This window comes from Passer domesticus, chromosome 3 (genome assembly GCF_036417665.1).
Source record: "Passer domesticus isolate bPasDom1 chromosome 3, bPasDom1.hap1, whole genome shotgun sequence".
Classification (NCBI taxonomy): domain Eukaryota; kingdom Metazoa; phylum Chordata; class Aves; order Passeriformes; family Passeridae; genus Passer; species Passer domesticus.
Genome location: NC_087476.1, coordinates 15,510,902 through 15,523,411, shown reverse-complemented (window position 1 = coordinate 15,523,411; position 12,510 = coordinate 15,510,902). Strand labels below are relative to the sequence as shown.

General features: G+C 43.2%; 1 long non-coding RNA gene across 1 annotated transcript in view; it reads left to right on the top strand.

Annotated features, from left to right (window-relative positions):
• Positions 1 to 10,580, top strand: part of LOC135296048 (uncharacterized) — a 46,473-nt gene extending 35,893 nt beyond the window's left edge. The window contains exons 2-3 of the long non-coding RNA XR_010358103.1: positions 4,596 to 5,530; positions 7,992 to 10,580. This is a non-coding gene — a long non-coding RNA (uncharacterized LOC135296048). The remainder of the gene's footprint in view (positions 1 to 4,595; positions 5,531 to 7,991) is intronic.
• Positions 10,581 to 12,510: the final 1,930 nt, after the last annotated feature.

The window sequence follows — 12,510 nt, the reverse complement described above, 5'->3', positions numbered from 1 at the left end:
TGCCCTGGACAGGAAGGCAAACATGGCTGGCTTACCCCAGCAGATGTTTGGGGACTTGCTGGCACAGTAGCTCTGTTTTGTGCCCTCACCTCTCTCTTACCTTGGTCAACAGCTGACAGCTGGACACGAGGGGTGGGTGGACACCATGGGCTTGCAGAACATGTGGGGGTGGTGGAGGAGTTGTTTTACATGAGCCATCATCTGAAATCCTGTATTTCTTCAGTTGCCTTGTGATTAGCAGCTGTGGTTCAGATCCTTTGTCACGCTTTAGAAATGCTCTTAGCCTCCTGGAAAATGACTTTGTGGGGTCAGTGCTGACATGTTCACTCTTCCCCTGAGGCACCCATGAGAGGATCCTTCACCCCAGATGCCTTTTTGGGTTCTCCCTCTGTGGCAGATGCTGTCCCAGCCTTTCTCACAGTAGTTTTTTTTGGGTTGTTTTGTTTTTTTTTCCTGGTCCCTTGCTGCGCACTGAGCTTTGGCTCACTCAGGTGCTGCCAAGTGCCTGTGTCTCAATGTTTCACTTGACTGTGGATGAGCATATGTGCATGCAGAAGGGAGAAATGGTATTTAAAATTCCCTAACTTTGAACTTCATATTACTGCATATAAAACAAACCCCAAAATCGTTTATTTCTAGGCTTCTGCCTTGATTCCCAGCTTTTGATTTAATCTTAAAATATTTAATGATTTCCTTGGCAAATGACACTGAAATTGGACAGATGGTTTAAACTTAGCTCTCTTCCCTGGAGAAAAGCTGCTCAATTAAAAAAACTGTAGCTCTCACACATTCAATTCATCCTTATCAGGCTGTCCCAATTAATCCTTTAAATGCAGTGTTACATAACGTGGGATCCTCTCTCCCTCATTTACTTTTCCATCTTGTCATTATTTCCTCTGTGTTTGCTTACCTGCGCGGCGCTGTTGGGAGTCAGGAGGGAGCTGCTGCAGGAGGAGAGGTGTGGGATATTTCTGAGTCACAACTCTCGGAGCAAAGGCAGGGAGGTGCACAGCCATCACACCCAGTTGCTCGTGCTTTTACTCTCTGATATTATTTTTCTCCTTGGGCAAATGATTTTTGCAAATCCTTCAAAAAGCAGAATTAAATTTCTATTGCGCTGTTTTCTGAATGGCCACTTTCTGAATAATCCCTTTCTGCTGCAAGTGCAGGGAGTGCTTGGCTTACAAAGTATTCACTGCTTGTGAAAATGTGTTTCTGTGTGTGCTGGGGGTGTGCAGTTGGTTTTGCTGCTGGGCTCAAAGACTGTCAAAAATGGCCACAATAAATCCCACTGGAGTCTGGGAGATCTAACACTGGTACTCTCGCCTCTGTGTGGTACTGCCTGCTCCACCACAGTATTAAGAATAATAACTTGGATTTAACAAGTCTGGATCTAATTCATGCAGTCAGAGAGGGCAGAGTTCTGCCTTGAGGAGCCTGGGTGCTTCTTCCATTGCTGTGATGCTGTGGAGGGATGAAAAACAGGTCTGGGGGCAGGCACACACGTGTCAGGGCCTCCAGCTTGCTTCTGCTTTGTCTTGGCTGTGTGCTGGGCTCAGCACAGTCCTGGTTGTGTTCAGGGCAGCGGGAGGTGGTTCGGGCTGCCCTGCACCCCCTGTGTCCTTCATGTGCTCCATGGGCAGTGCTGGGATGGGTCTGTGGAGCCTGTGGGCAGGCTCGCACTGCATGGAGAAAGCCTTGGGCCCAGGGAAGTGCAAAATTCATACAGAGCTTGGGTTTATTCAAGCTACCTTCAGGTTGTAATGGAGGAGACCGCCCCAAAGTGGCATCTTTGGCCACTGTGGTTCTGCTCTGAATGTTACAGCACCACATAGATTGCTGTTACTGGTCCAGAAGAGAGCTGATATGCAGGGTAATAAAACCTGAAATTTGAAGGGCTTTGAATCTAGAGCTTTGAGTCCTGTTTTGAGTGGGAGATTGGACTGAGGATCTCTAACTGTCCCTTCTAGCTTGAATTTTTCCATGATTCTATAGTCAGAGAATATTAAATGTAATTGTTAACAAGGACAATCAACAAGAAATGCCAAACAAAATTCACTGTGCTTTTCTCTAAATAAAGGAATAGAATAAGGCAATCTACTTTACATATTTATTTAAATACCTTCCTATAATATTTGTGTTTCTCCTGAATTATTCCTTTGACTGCTAACAGTACTGGACAAATGGCTGTGTGGGGAGGGGAAAACCCCACATCTTCAAATATCTGGAATTTCCTTTGTATTCTACAGTCATTAAACAAGGTTTTATTAGTTACCTGGAGCAGGTCTTTTGTTATTATTATTTTTCTGCAGGACAACTTAATTTATGTCAATTCAGAGTATATTTGAATTCTGAGCCATGAAAGTGGAATATTCTGTTTGAAGAGATTTGTGGGGAGCCACTGAAAAGTCGCTTTTACTCAATCTCTATATCAAAAAAGGGAGAAACTTATCTAATGCTGAGGCAAATCAGAAATAGAAAATATTTATTGACAGGGCAGAATTTTTTCACTGCTGTTTGTTTTTCCAGTCATACATCCAAGGCTGTAATTAAATTTGGAAGGTAATGGGAGACTGCTTACCTGGGGAATTATTCCACTGCTTCGTCTTCCAGGAATTCTTCTGGGTATTCAGGGAAATTTCAGGACCTCTTAATTCCTTCTTATTATTTTCAGATTTATTTCTATGTGTCAAGTACTGAATCATTAGTATCTCTTAATGGCATATACTTGAAGTAAAAGCAAAGCAAATCTTTGTGGCCTAAGACATCTGTAAGCTCTGCCAGGATTTCTGATACATGTTAAGGTCTATGCACTGATCCTCTTTAAATCCAAGTAGTTACAACTATGCAGACAGTACTTCTTTGTAGTAAAAAGTCTGATGCTATTATGATTCGGTAATATGTTAGCAGGAAAAGCATCTTTGCCATTTAAAAAGGGGAATTCTAAAAATATGAATTGAACACTGATCGTATTGTCATTCCTGTGGATTCTTCTCCTCTTTTGACAAAAACATTTTTGACCTAAATTTTCCCTGCTGCAGTTCCTATTACAAGGCTGAATTGAAATCCTCACATTTTGTCTCTCTGTCTGTAGAAAAATTATTTCCTGGCCATGGAACAGTGTTGGGAATTTAATTTTGTTGAGATTCACCAAGGGCCCTGAGGTCCCCAGTGAAGGTATCAAATCTTGTTGCAGCTAGAACAACCAACTTACTTACAAACATTTTAAAATGAATTAATGTAAAGACACCCTGACATAAGACCCTGACTGCTTCATTCTAAGCAGCCCTCTCTGAATGCTTCTAATTTGTGGAAATTAATTACGAAACACAACCATATGTCCCTGTAATTACAAGAAAATAGATGGAAGATGAGGAGACTGACTGCATCCCGTGCATGAATAAATCTGCTCATCAAACACATCAGCCGCAATCCCTCCCTGGGGAATCCAGTGCAGCCACACACCCATGGGCTCCCTCTGTGCCATCCTGCCATGCTGCTGGGCCTTGCTGTACCATGGAACTGAAGCTCCTGGAGAGGCATCCACAGTAACAGGCTGCTGAGGCTTTGGCCCAGAAGTGGAGGAGCAAGGGCTGGCTTTGTGCTGGTGGCTGAGGCACTCGCACCTCGCTCTCTGCCTCTGCATGGGGACCCTTGTCTCTCGTGCCCAGGTCACCTCTGACGCCTGGGGAGCAGCAGGAGAGAGCCAGGTGTGCAGTGTTGGAGCTTGCCTTTGGTCCTGAGGTGCTCAGGCTGAGCAGAAGCAGTTCAGTTCCACCTTGGCATGGAGAGGGCCCTGTGGCTGGCAGCTGCTCAAGGGATTGCTGCCAAGGCATCCTGGAAATTATTACTCAATACCTTTAGGTTTTCTGCAGTCAATATCAAGGACAAAATGTACACATCTGACTTAGCCATTGTGTCCCAGGATTAATTTATTGACTTGTAAGGAGTTACTACTCCTGCTCCCCACTGACAGGGGTGGAACAGAGCTCCCAAAGGAGCCTAATAACTACTCTTGACCCAAACAACAGTGTGTGTGAAACTCTTTCAGGCATTCATTTGATCTCTGGGAGAAGATCCCTGGTTATTGAATTTATGTCATCATCCTGCTCTCCCTAGGACACTGCTGCCAGTTTTCATCAGGTGGTGCTTTCAGTTAAGTAACTGTCAGGAAAAAAGGGTAGGAAGAAACCTGAAGCTGTGTTGTTCGTGACAGGCTCAGTATCACAATATCCTCTTCAGGACTGTCATCACCCTGCACGGAGCCTTTGTTATTAGAGATGATTCCCTGTGACACCATGTCATTTAAAAATTATTGCACACACTCTGACATTGCTTTGCACATCTTCTGTGTGGCCATCCATCCATCAAAAAGGCAGCTTGAAAAATGAATGCCCAGCTGAGCACAAAAGCATATACAAGTCTTATACCCAATAATTTTGTATGAAAAGTTGTGAATGAAGCTCAGCTCCTGGCTTACCATTTTTTATGTTTGGATACTATGTTGGTTTTGTATTTTAAATGTACAGTAACCATTATAATGTGTGCTTTACTTATTAGACTGACAGTTAAATATTTATACTCTTGTTTTACAGACTTTGACTACAGGTAAATGACTCTTGTCAACCATCTTTCATCTCCAACAATTTGACTGAACAAATGATGCAAAACCAAGTGTACCTAAGGAGCACAGACTTGAGGTCCAGACTTAAAAGTCTTCCAAGAGGAATAGAAAAGCTGGTGGGACCAAGGAAAGCCGGGAGCCCTACTGTGCTTGACTAACTAAGGTTCAGCCAAGGAAATTTTTGGTAGAATATCAAAAAGGAGAGACAGATTGTTTTCTTTTTTCTCAGGACTTCTTGCTGACTTCATGACAACCCATTCTTCCCTTCTTTATATTCTCAATTCCCCAGGTGCTCCTTGTGGTAACCTTTCACTTTTTGTATCCAGAGAGCAGGATGTTTTCTGTGGTGTGTCAATAACAATTTGGTTTTCTCTGACATCAAATTGAAAAATCCAGCTGACAAGTCCAATACTGGCAATTCAGCTGACAAGCTCAATACCTGTGACTTAAATATGTGACAAATGTGAGCTGACTTGAACAGTCATTTCAAGTAACCTATCAAGATACTGAAGATCTTGGGTCAATTTGAAACTGAGAACAAAAGCCATTAATATCTATTAATGCAGAACTAGCATTAACAAAGTAGTATGCCTTGACATGGGTTGGAGAGAGGGATATGACTGATTGCTTGGAAATAGTTTGTGATGTCTAGAGCAAGGTGAATATTGAATACATAGCCCTTTTTTGTAAGGTTGGATTTTTTGTTTTGATATATATTATATCCTTCATTTCTAGTAGCATCACATGTGATTCACAGCCCCAGAGAAAGCCATGCTCAGTTTTGCCTGCAGTCAGGTTTGATGTTTGTACTTGAACCTATCTTTGAAATTCTCCAGTTATAGAAAGGATGGAGTTAGAGGTTGGTGTTACACATACCCATCTGCTGAACTGCAGCCCACTGAAATGGTAAGTACTGTGAGACATTCCAGCACCATGATGTTTGTCTCTGTCCTTAACTGGGGTGAAAAGCTGGAATGTTGAAATGTTTTGCAGAAGAAAAAAGCTAAAAATATTTCTGGTGGAAACATTAGACAAATTTCTTGAAATGCAGCATCTCAGTGGGGTGTCAAACAGTGGCATGAATGTCAAGAAGCTTCACCTAATAAGGTGAAAAATATATTCCAGCCTGCCCTGTTGTGCTCTGTTCTACTGTCAGTGCAATGGAAGAGAAAAGAACAGTTGGACATGAAGGAAGACAACAAATTTTGATTTTAAATTATTCAGAAACTTTTTTCCATGGAACATATCAAGATAGAACTCTTTCAGAGAAACATCAGAATACTTCTTTATACAATGCCATTTTCCATGTAGTTTGACAATGACAGATAAAATATGCTCATCTTCCCTGATCACTCATCCCTGCCAGCTCTTCTCTCAGTCCATCACCCCTCCTCCCGCAGCCAAGGCCCCAGCTGCTCCTGGGGTTGGTTGCTGGAGCTGTGGTGGGTCTCTGCTGGGATGATCCCATCAGGAAATGGTACAGCTGTGCCAGGCAGGCAGATCCCCCTTTAAATAAAAGGGAATTTTTATACCCAAGGTGTTCACAGCCTAAATCAAGCTGAGGACTCTGTTAACCCGTCCCGTGAACCTAGATAATACATCTTTGAAAATGGAGGGCTGTGTAGCCTGAGGTTGTTGATTTTTGGGTTTGTGGGCTTTTTTTGGGAGGGATGTCTCTCTCTTTCACGTGGAGGTAGGTATGTGTCAAAGAGGTGCTGTCCTCTTTGGAATGTGGTTGGGCAGCCTGGAGTGTCACATGCCTTCTGCTGCTTTGGACAGGCTGCCAGAGCAGCAGTGCAGTTGCCCTGCAGCCAGTGGCCAGCAAAATAAGATGGTCACTTGAGCAGAATGTCTAGTTAATGGAAAAGCTCCAGTGTCAGGAGTGACCAGTATCTCCTTGTGGTGGTCTTGTCAGTCACAGGAGGAAAGGCAGTCAAAGTTCTTCCAAGAACTAGGTTTTAATCACAGAGCAAACAGGACATGGTAGGATTCCTGTGTGTGCTTCAGGGTCTGACTTGAACTCTACTAAGAGTTAACCTCAGCGTGATGCTAGAACATCTTACCAGCTGCCAAATATGAAAAATGTGAAAACACAGTTGATTGATTAATTGATTGATTGATTGATTGATCAATGCAGACTCCCACTGGGCACAGTTTATTCCTGGCTTTGGAGATGGATTCTCCATTTGTTCTCCCACTTTGGCTCTTCTTGGCTAAAGATCTAAATGTTCTAAAGTGAATTTATCTCCAGCTCTTTTTTCTCTGAGTGTGTAGGCATGGATGAGCACTTGGCTATGGAAATTACCATGAGAGTTATTCAAGTATTTTAATTGTAACATTAGTCTTGTGGAATGTGGAACACTGTCTTTTTAATAAATTGCATACAGAAGCACTAATTAATATTCCGATGGGGTGCTGTTTGTGTGTGTGCCTATCTGCCACACAATGTCCTGCTAACAAAGCACAACACTCACATCTGTACAAGAAATTAATCATTCTTCGGTGAGAGAAAATGCTTCATTTTAATCTCTGTGCCATTCCACATGTCCCATTAATTAGCATTCATTAAGCACCAGGAGCATGCCTGGTGCTGTGTGTAGGTACAGAGATTGCAGACTTGGCATGGGTAGACACACTGAGGCAAAGACCACACTGGGAGAAGTGGCCACCCAAACCAAGCTGGGATGGAGGGTGAAAAGGGGAATTGAAGCTTCACTCTGTAGGCAAGACAAGGACAAAGTGACTGCAGACTTTGTAAATTCTAGTTAGCTGAACTTTTAAATGCGTCTGAGGTAGGAGCCTTTTAGTGTGATAGTAGGGCACGTGGGATTTCTAACATGGCTGTTTGGGGGGAAGGAGCAGAAATTGTCCTGTTTTCACTAATATTGTGGTATATGTCAAATATTTGAGTCCAGTGCTGCCTCTGCATGCCTTAAGTCTCCATTTTGTATTTTGGTGGTTGCTGGTTATGTAATAAAAAGAAAGCACAGTGCTGGATGGGGATTGGATGGCAATCCTTCCTCTTGTTCACTCCAGTTCAGCTTTCCTCTCCATGAGGGGTTCATAGGGCAGCAGCAAAGCTGGACCTCTATTAATGACAGGCATTGGAGGAAAAGATTGTGTTTCATTAATTTTACTGTACATAACCACTGTTATCCATTTTCCTGTAAACCCAGATGCTGGTGACTGTAAGGGGAAAAACCTTTTGGCAATACATGGGATTAAATGAGAAAATGTGATCACTTAAAAAAAAGGGAAGACCTGACCAGAAAAGAGAGACTGCAGTGTCATTGGTTTGCTTGGCTGTCATTGCTATGTTTTAATCTCAAATTCAGAAGTAATAGCAGGTGTACTTTTTCTGCACTAGGGTGAAGACCTATTTTTTATTCTCTCAAGCATTGTTTGCTTGGCATGGGATGGACTCCACTGACAGATGATTAATAAACTCTGATCAAGAGCACCGAAAATCCTCTTGCCTTCTCTGGCTTTTGGACAACCCTGCAATGAGCGAGGCAGCAGGATCACAGAGTGGAGATGGAGATGTGCTGGTGGTGCTGTCACGGTGCTGCCCAGCTGCTGACCTGGACACAGATGGGCTTGGACGGGTCACAGGCAGCTGTTGGATATGTGTCCACCCTGGGGATGGGCTGGGAGCTCTGCTGGAGCAGGGTCGTGGCTGCAGGGAATCAGCCAGAGAGCAAAGCCCAGCGCAGTGCAGCCTTTGGCTTTGGAGCTGAGCTCTGGAATGAACCAGCTGGTGGGTTAATGTGTTCCCTTAATGAACACTCTACTCCTTTGCTGCCTGGGCTGACTCGAGTAGGACAATATTAATGTTGATATTGATATTGATGTGGCAGTTACTCCTCTTGTGTGACATTCAAAAAGGGAATATATAATATACAGAGGTCAAGGTAGGCCACTCCTGACATTTCAAAAGGAAGAGGAAATAAAGACAGAATAGCTCTTGTCTTCTGTGAGTTCAATGTTCCCATGACCATATTTCTGACTTAATTTTTTATTACTGCAGGCAACTTGTAGGCACTGCTTTATGTACTTATACACACATATATACATACAAATATGCATATATATGCACAAACCCCACTATAGCTCAGGACATTTTCTTGGCTGACTTGCAGTTGTATACTCACACACATTGGTATATACTTTTTTTTTTGCAGATACTTGATTAAGGAGCAATCACTAATAAATCCCTGAACCTGGCTCAAATATACTAAAGTGATAAATCTGTTTTCTCCAGAGATAAGAAGTTTAATTTTGGCTGAACAATCCTCCACACATTTTGCTTCCCAATGATCCATTTGTAGCTTAACAATTAATTTTCACCTTTCTACTCTGTGAAGATGTGGAATTCATTTCCTGCTGGAGAGGTTGCTGGAATGATAATGCGCAGGTGGCTTGAGATATAGCATAAATATATTATGCTTTGGTATGTCTCATTTTTTGTGTAAATATGGAGATGCTCAGTGAGGATGAAGCAGTTTGACACTGCAGCAGGGCGGTGCCTTGGCTGGCAGACACTGTGAGACTGTTCAATAATGCAAATAAAGCCCTGACCACAGAAGCTGTTGCTTCAGAGAGGGTGCCCTCCCCACAGAAGGTGGATGGTGCGAGGCTGTTCTCATAATTTTATTTTGATTGCATCTACAGCTGCTTGCAAGCAGTGAATTAAATGCAAGGAAAAGGATGCAGGACCTCAGCATATTATGAGGGCTATAATAACATTGTATGCTTGCTGTCCTTGGACAAATTTCCTGATTTTTCCATAGCAGCCCTCACCTACTAACCTCAGAGGAATTAGGGAACATCAAGGCATTGCAATTCAGTGCCCAGATTGGTGTGGGTGCATTTGAACAGCTGTTTGCTCACTGACTGGGAGACCTTTATGGTGTTTTCACTGGAAACGTGGCCTCCCTCAGTTTCTGTTGGCTGTATTTTGGGAGAGAAATTCTTACTGTTCTAGGAATTGAACCCAAGGAAATCCTAGCTACAGCCAAAAGACTTTGAAGAACAAGAGTGTGTTTTTTGTCCTGAGATCGTTGTTTCAGAGCGGCTGTGTCTGCTGTGGTGTCACGAAAACATCACTGTTATATCTCAAGGTGGCATCTGACTTGGTCATGATTTTCTAAAACAGGAACCTCAGAAAAGGTGTGAAGAAAAATAAAGACAAGGAGAAACGTTTTTTTGTTCTACGCCCCCGGCACTTCACGACACGGTGTTTGGGCACGATGAGAGGAGCTGGCCTGTGCCCTGGTGCTGGGGTGGGGCTGCTCATTTACAGGCTGCAGGATGTTACTTGGCCCTGAGGGATGCTCAGGTCCCATAGAGGCCCTGGCTTTGGGTGGTGGGAGCGGCTCCTGCTCTGGATGCTGATACTGGGCTCTTGGTGAGTTTGCTGTGTTAGGATCATGTGTGCAGGAAATACTTTATACCACCATGACATCTGGTTTTCTCACCTTTTTAGGTAGGTACAGCCATAAACCAGGCACCTTGGGAGGATTACTCTTGGCACAGGGATTGGCAGTGCTGCCAAGGGACTTGCAGCTCAAAACAGTCCTCTAGTTTTGCCTTTCCTTTCCAAATCACACTGTTTCACATTCAGCTATGCTCAACAAAAATGGCTGAAACAAATCTGCCACTGCTGCTCAATTCACAACGATTTGCAAAACAGATCTGAGCCTGAACAGTTGTTACACAAATTAGGACTCAATGTGCAAATGAAAGCTAGAAAACAAACAAAACACAGCACATTGTTGTGCTTTGTGCCTCTCCACAAGACAGGTCTGAGGAGGGATGTTTGCTCTTCTTTTCCTCAGGAAAGCAAGGTTGCCAGCTGCTTTCCCTGTTGACAAAACAGCCAGCCTGGGAGAGGCTGGCTTTGCCATCAGATAAACGGGAGCGCTTCCCATTGCCATCACGAGTGGCAAAGTGCATCCTGTGAGGGCAGAGTTTGGCATCATTATAACTAACAAGTAACTCCTGGAATTTTTCCCTCCACTGGCAGTTCACAAAATGTTAAGAGACTAACTTTGTACATGCCTAAAGCTTTGAATAGGTCAATAAATAAATAAATAAATATTCATCTGCAAAGAAAATGCTTCCCAAAAATCAATTGCTAATACAGTGGGGGATGCTCTGAATGTGAGTGATCAGGGAGGAAGGGGCCATGTGATGAGCAGATGGGGGATGGTTACCATGACCTTATCTTCCTTATACTTAAAAGATCAAATTCTCCTTTCTTGCATGCCATGGAAACAGTAGTATCTGCCAGAATAAACACTGTTCAACCTAATGACCATTCTCTTGGAAATACCACTATAAAAAATTCAGCACGTGTGAGCAGTTTATGAAGTTCTGGTACAGCCTGACCTAAAAATTCAAATCAGAATAGTTTTTTGCCAATTCACTTTGACTGAAAGGCTGATGCACAGCTGCTGGTTTGGGAACTGGGTGATTTTTCATCTCGTTCAGTTAATGACCCAAACCCAAAAATAGTCAAATGACTATTTGAGTCAAATGACACAACCCAAGAGCTCCCTTGTACAGCCTTGATCTGGGTGAGTCAATAATCTTTGCTCTTCTACCGTCACATTCAGAGAGAGTTTCTCTGGGGAATACTCCTGTAAGTGTCAATCACAGCTTAAATTCAACTTACATTTTGCAACACCCTGCCCCTGCAGCTGGATGGTGGAAACATGAATTAGGTGGTACAGGGGGGAGAGGGAATGTCATGGTTTCTGGTAAATCACACCCAAAACCAGCAATGTGATTGCATGTTACAACAGCCTTTGTGGTTCTCTATCCCCAGACACAAACAATAGGTGATGCAGAGCAAAGGAAAGCTGAAAGCTGTGGTGCCAGGTGAGTCTGTGCAGAAAAAGCCTGCTCTGGAAGAAGTGACGGTCATGGGTACGTGTGAGCCAAAAGCAGGAGCTGTTTCCAGCTTTGTACGGGGCAGGTCTCAGGCCCTCTCTGTGCCTCAGCTTCCCACCATGGTCAGGGCCTGCTGAGATGGTTGATCAGCTCCTGCAGCTCTTCCCTTGCTACTGTCACACCTGCTTTTGGTCAGCTTTTCCTCAGTGAAGCACAGCACTTAAATCAAATTGCTATTTCAGAGTGCTTGCTTTGGGATCTGGGAATATTCTGAGGTAGGATAAAAGCTGTTCTTTAAACTCCTGTGGATTAAACCATCATTGAAATAACAAGTAGAAATAATGTAAAGGAAATTCCCTTATCCTTTCAGTACCTCTGTGCCCTGCTCTTGGGTTTGCCTGGAAGCACTCAGATTCAGGAAAGAAACTTGTGGTTTTGTTGTTGCAGGCCTGTATAGGCAGAAGCTTTAGGTGTGCTGCCATATGAAAAGCTTACCTTTTTCACTGTGTTTTTTTAATTACTTAGATTGGAAAAGACTCAATCCTGTCATAAACCTAACACTGCTAACTCCACCAATAAACCTTGTCGCTAAGTACATATCTTCTAAATAAAACCAATGGTAAAATAATCTGATCATGGATTCTCAGGGAATCTGTGCATTTTGAAAAAGCCTCTGTTGGGATAGGAGTGTGCACAAGTGCAATTTCCAAATGTAAACCAGAATTATTCATGAGTTTATAATAATCACTCATGCCTCTCATCCAGAGCTAGCGGCTCTCTGGTGGCCTTCTTTGGTCCCACTGCAGACAGCAGTAGTAGCAGAAAGTGCTATTACTGTGCACTAGCTTTCTATTAATAATGCATATATTAAAAGTGCTTTTTCGAAGGTCTGCATGCCTTTTCTAGAGAGTAGGAAAGTGGAGACAAGCGTAATTTATGCCTGCTCTTGTAGATCTTAGTTTTTTGCCTCATGGCAGGGAATTGCCCATGTC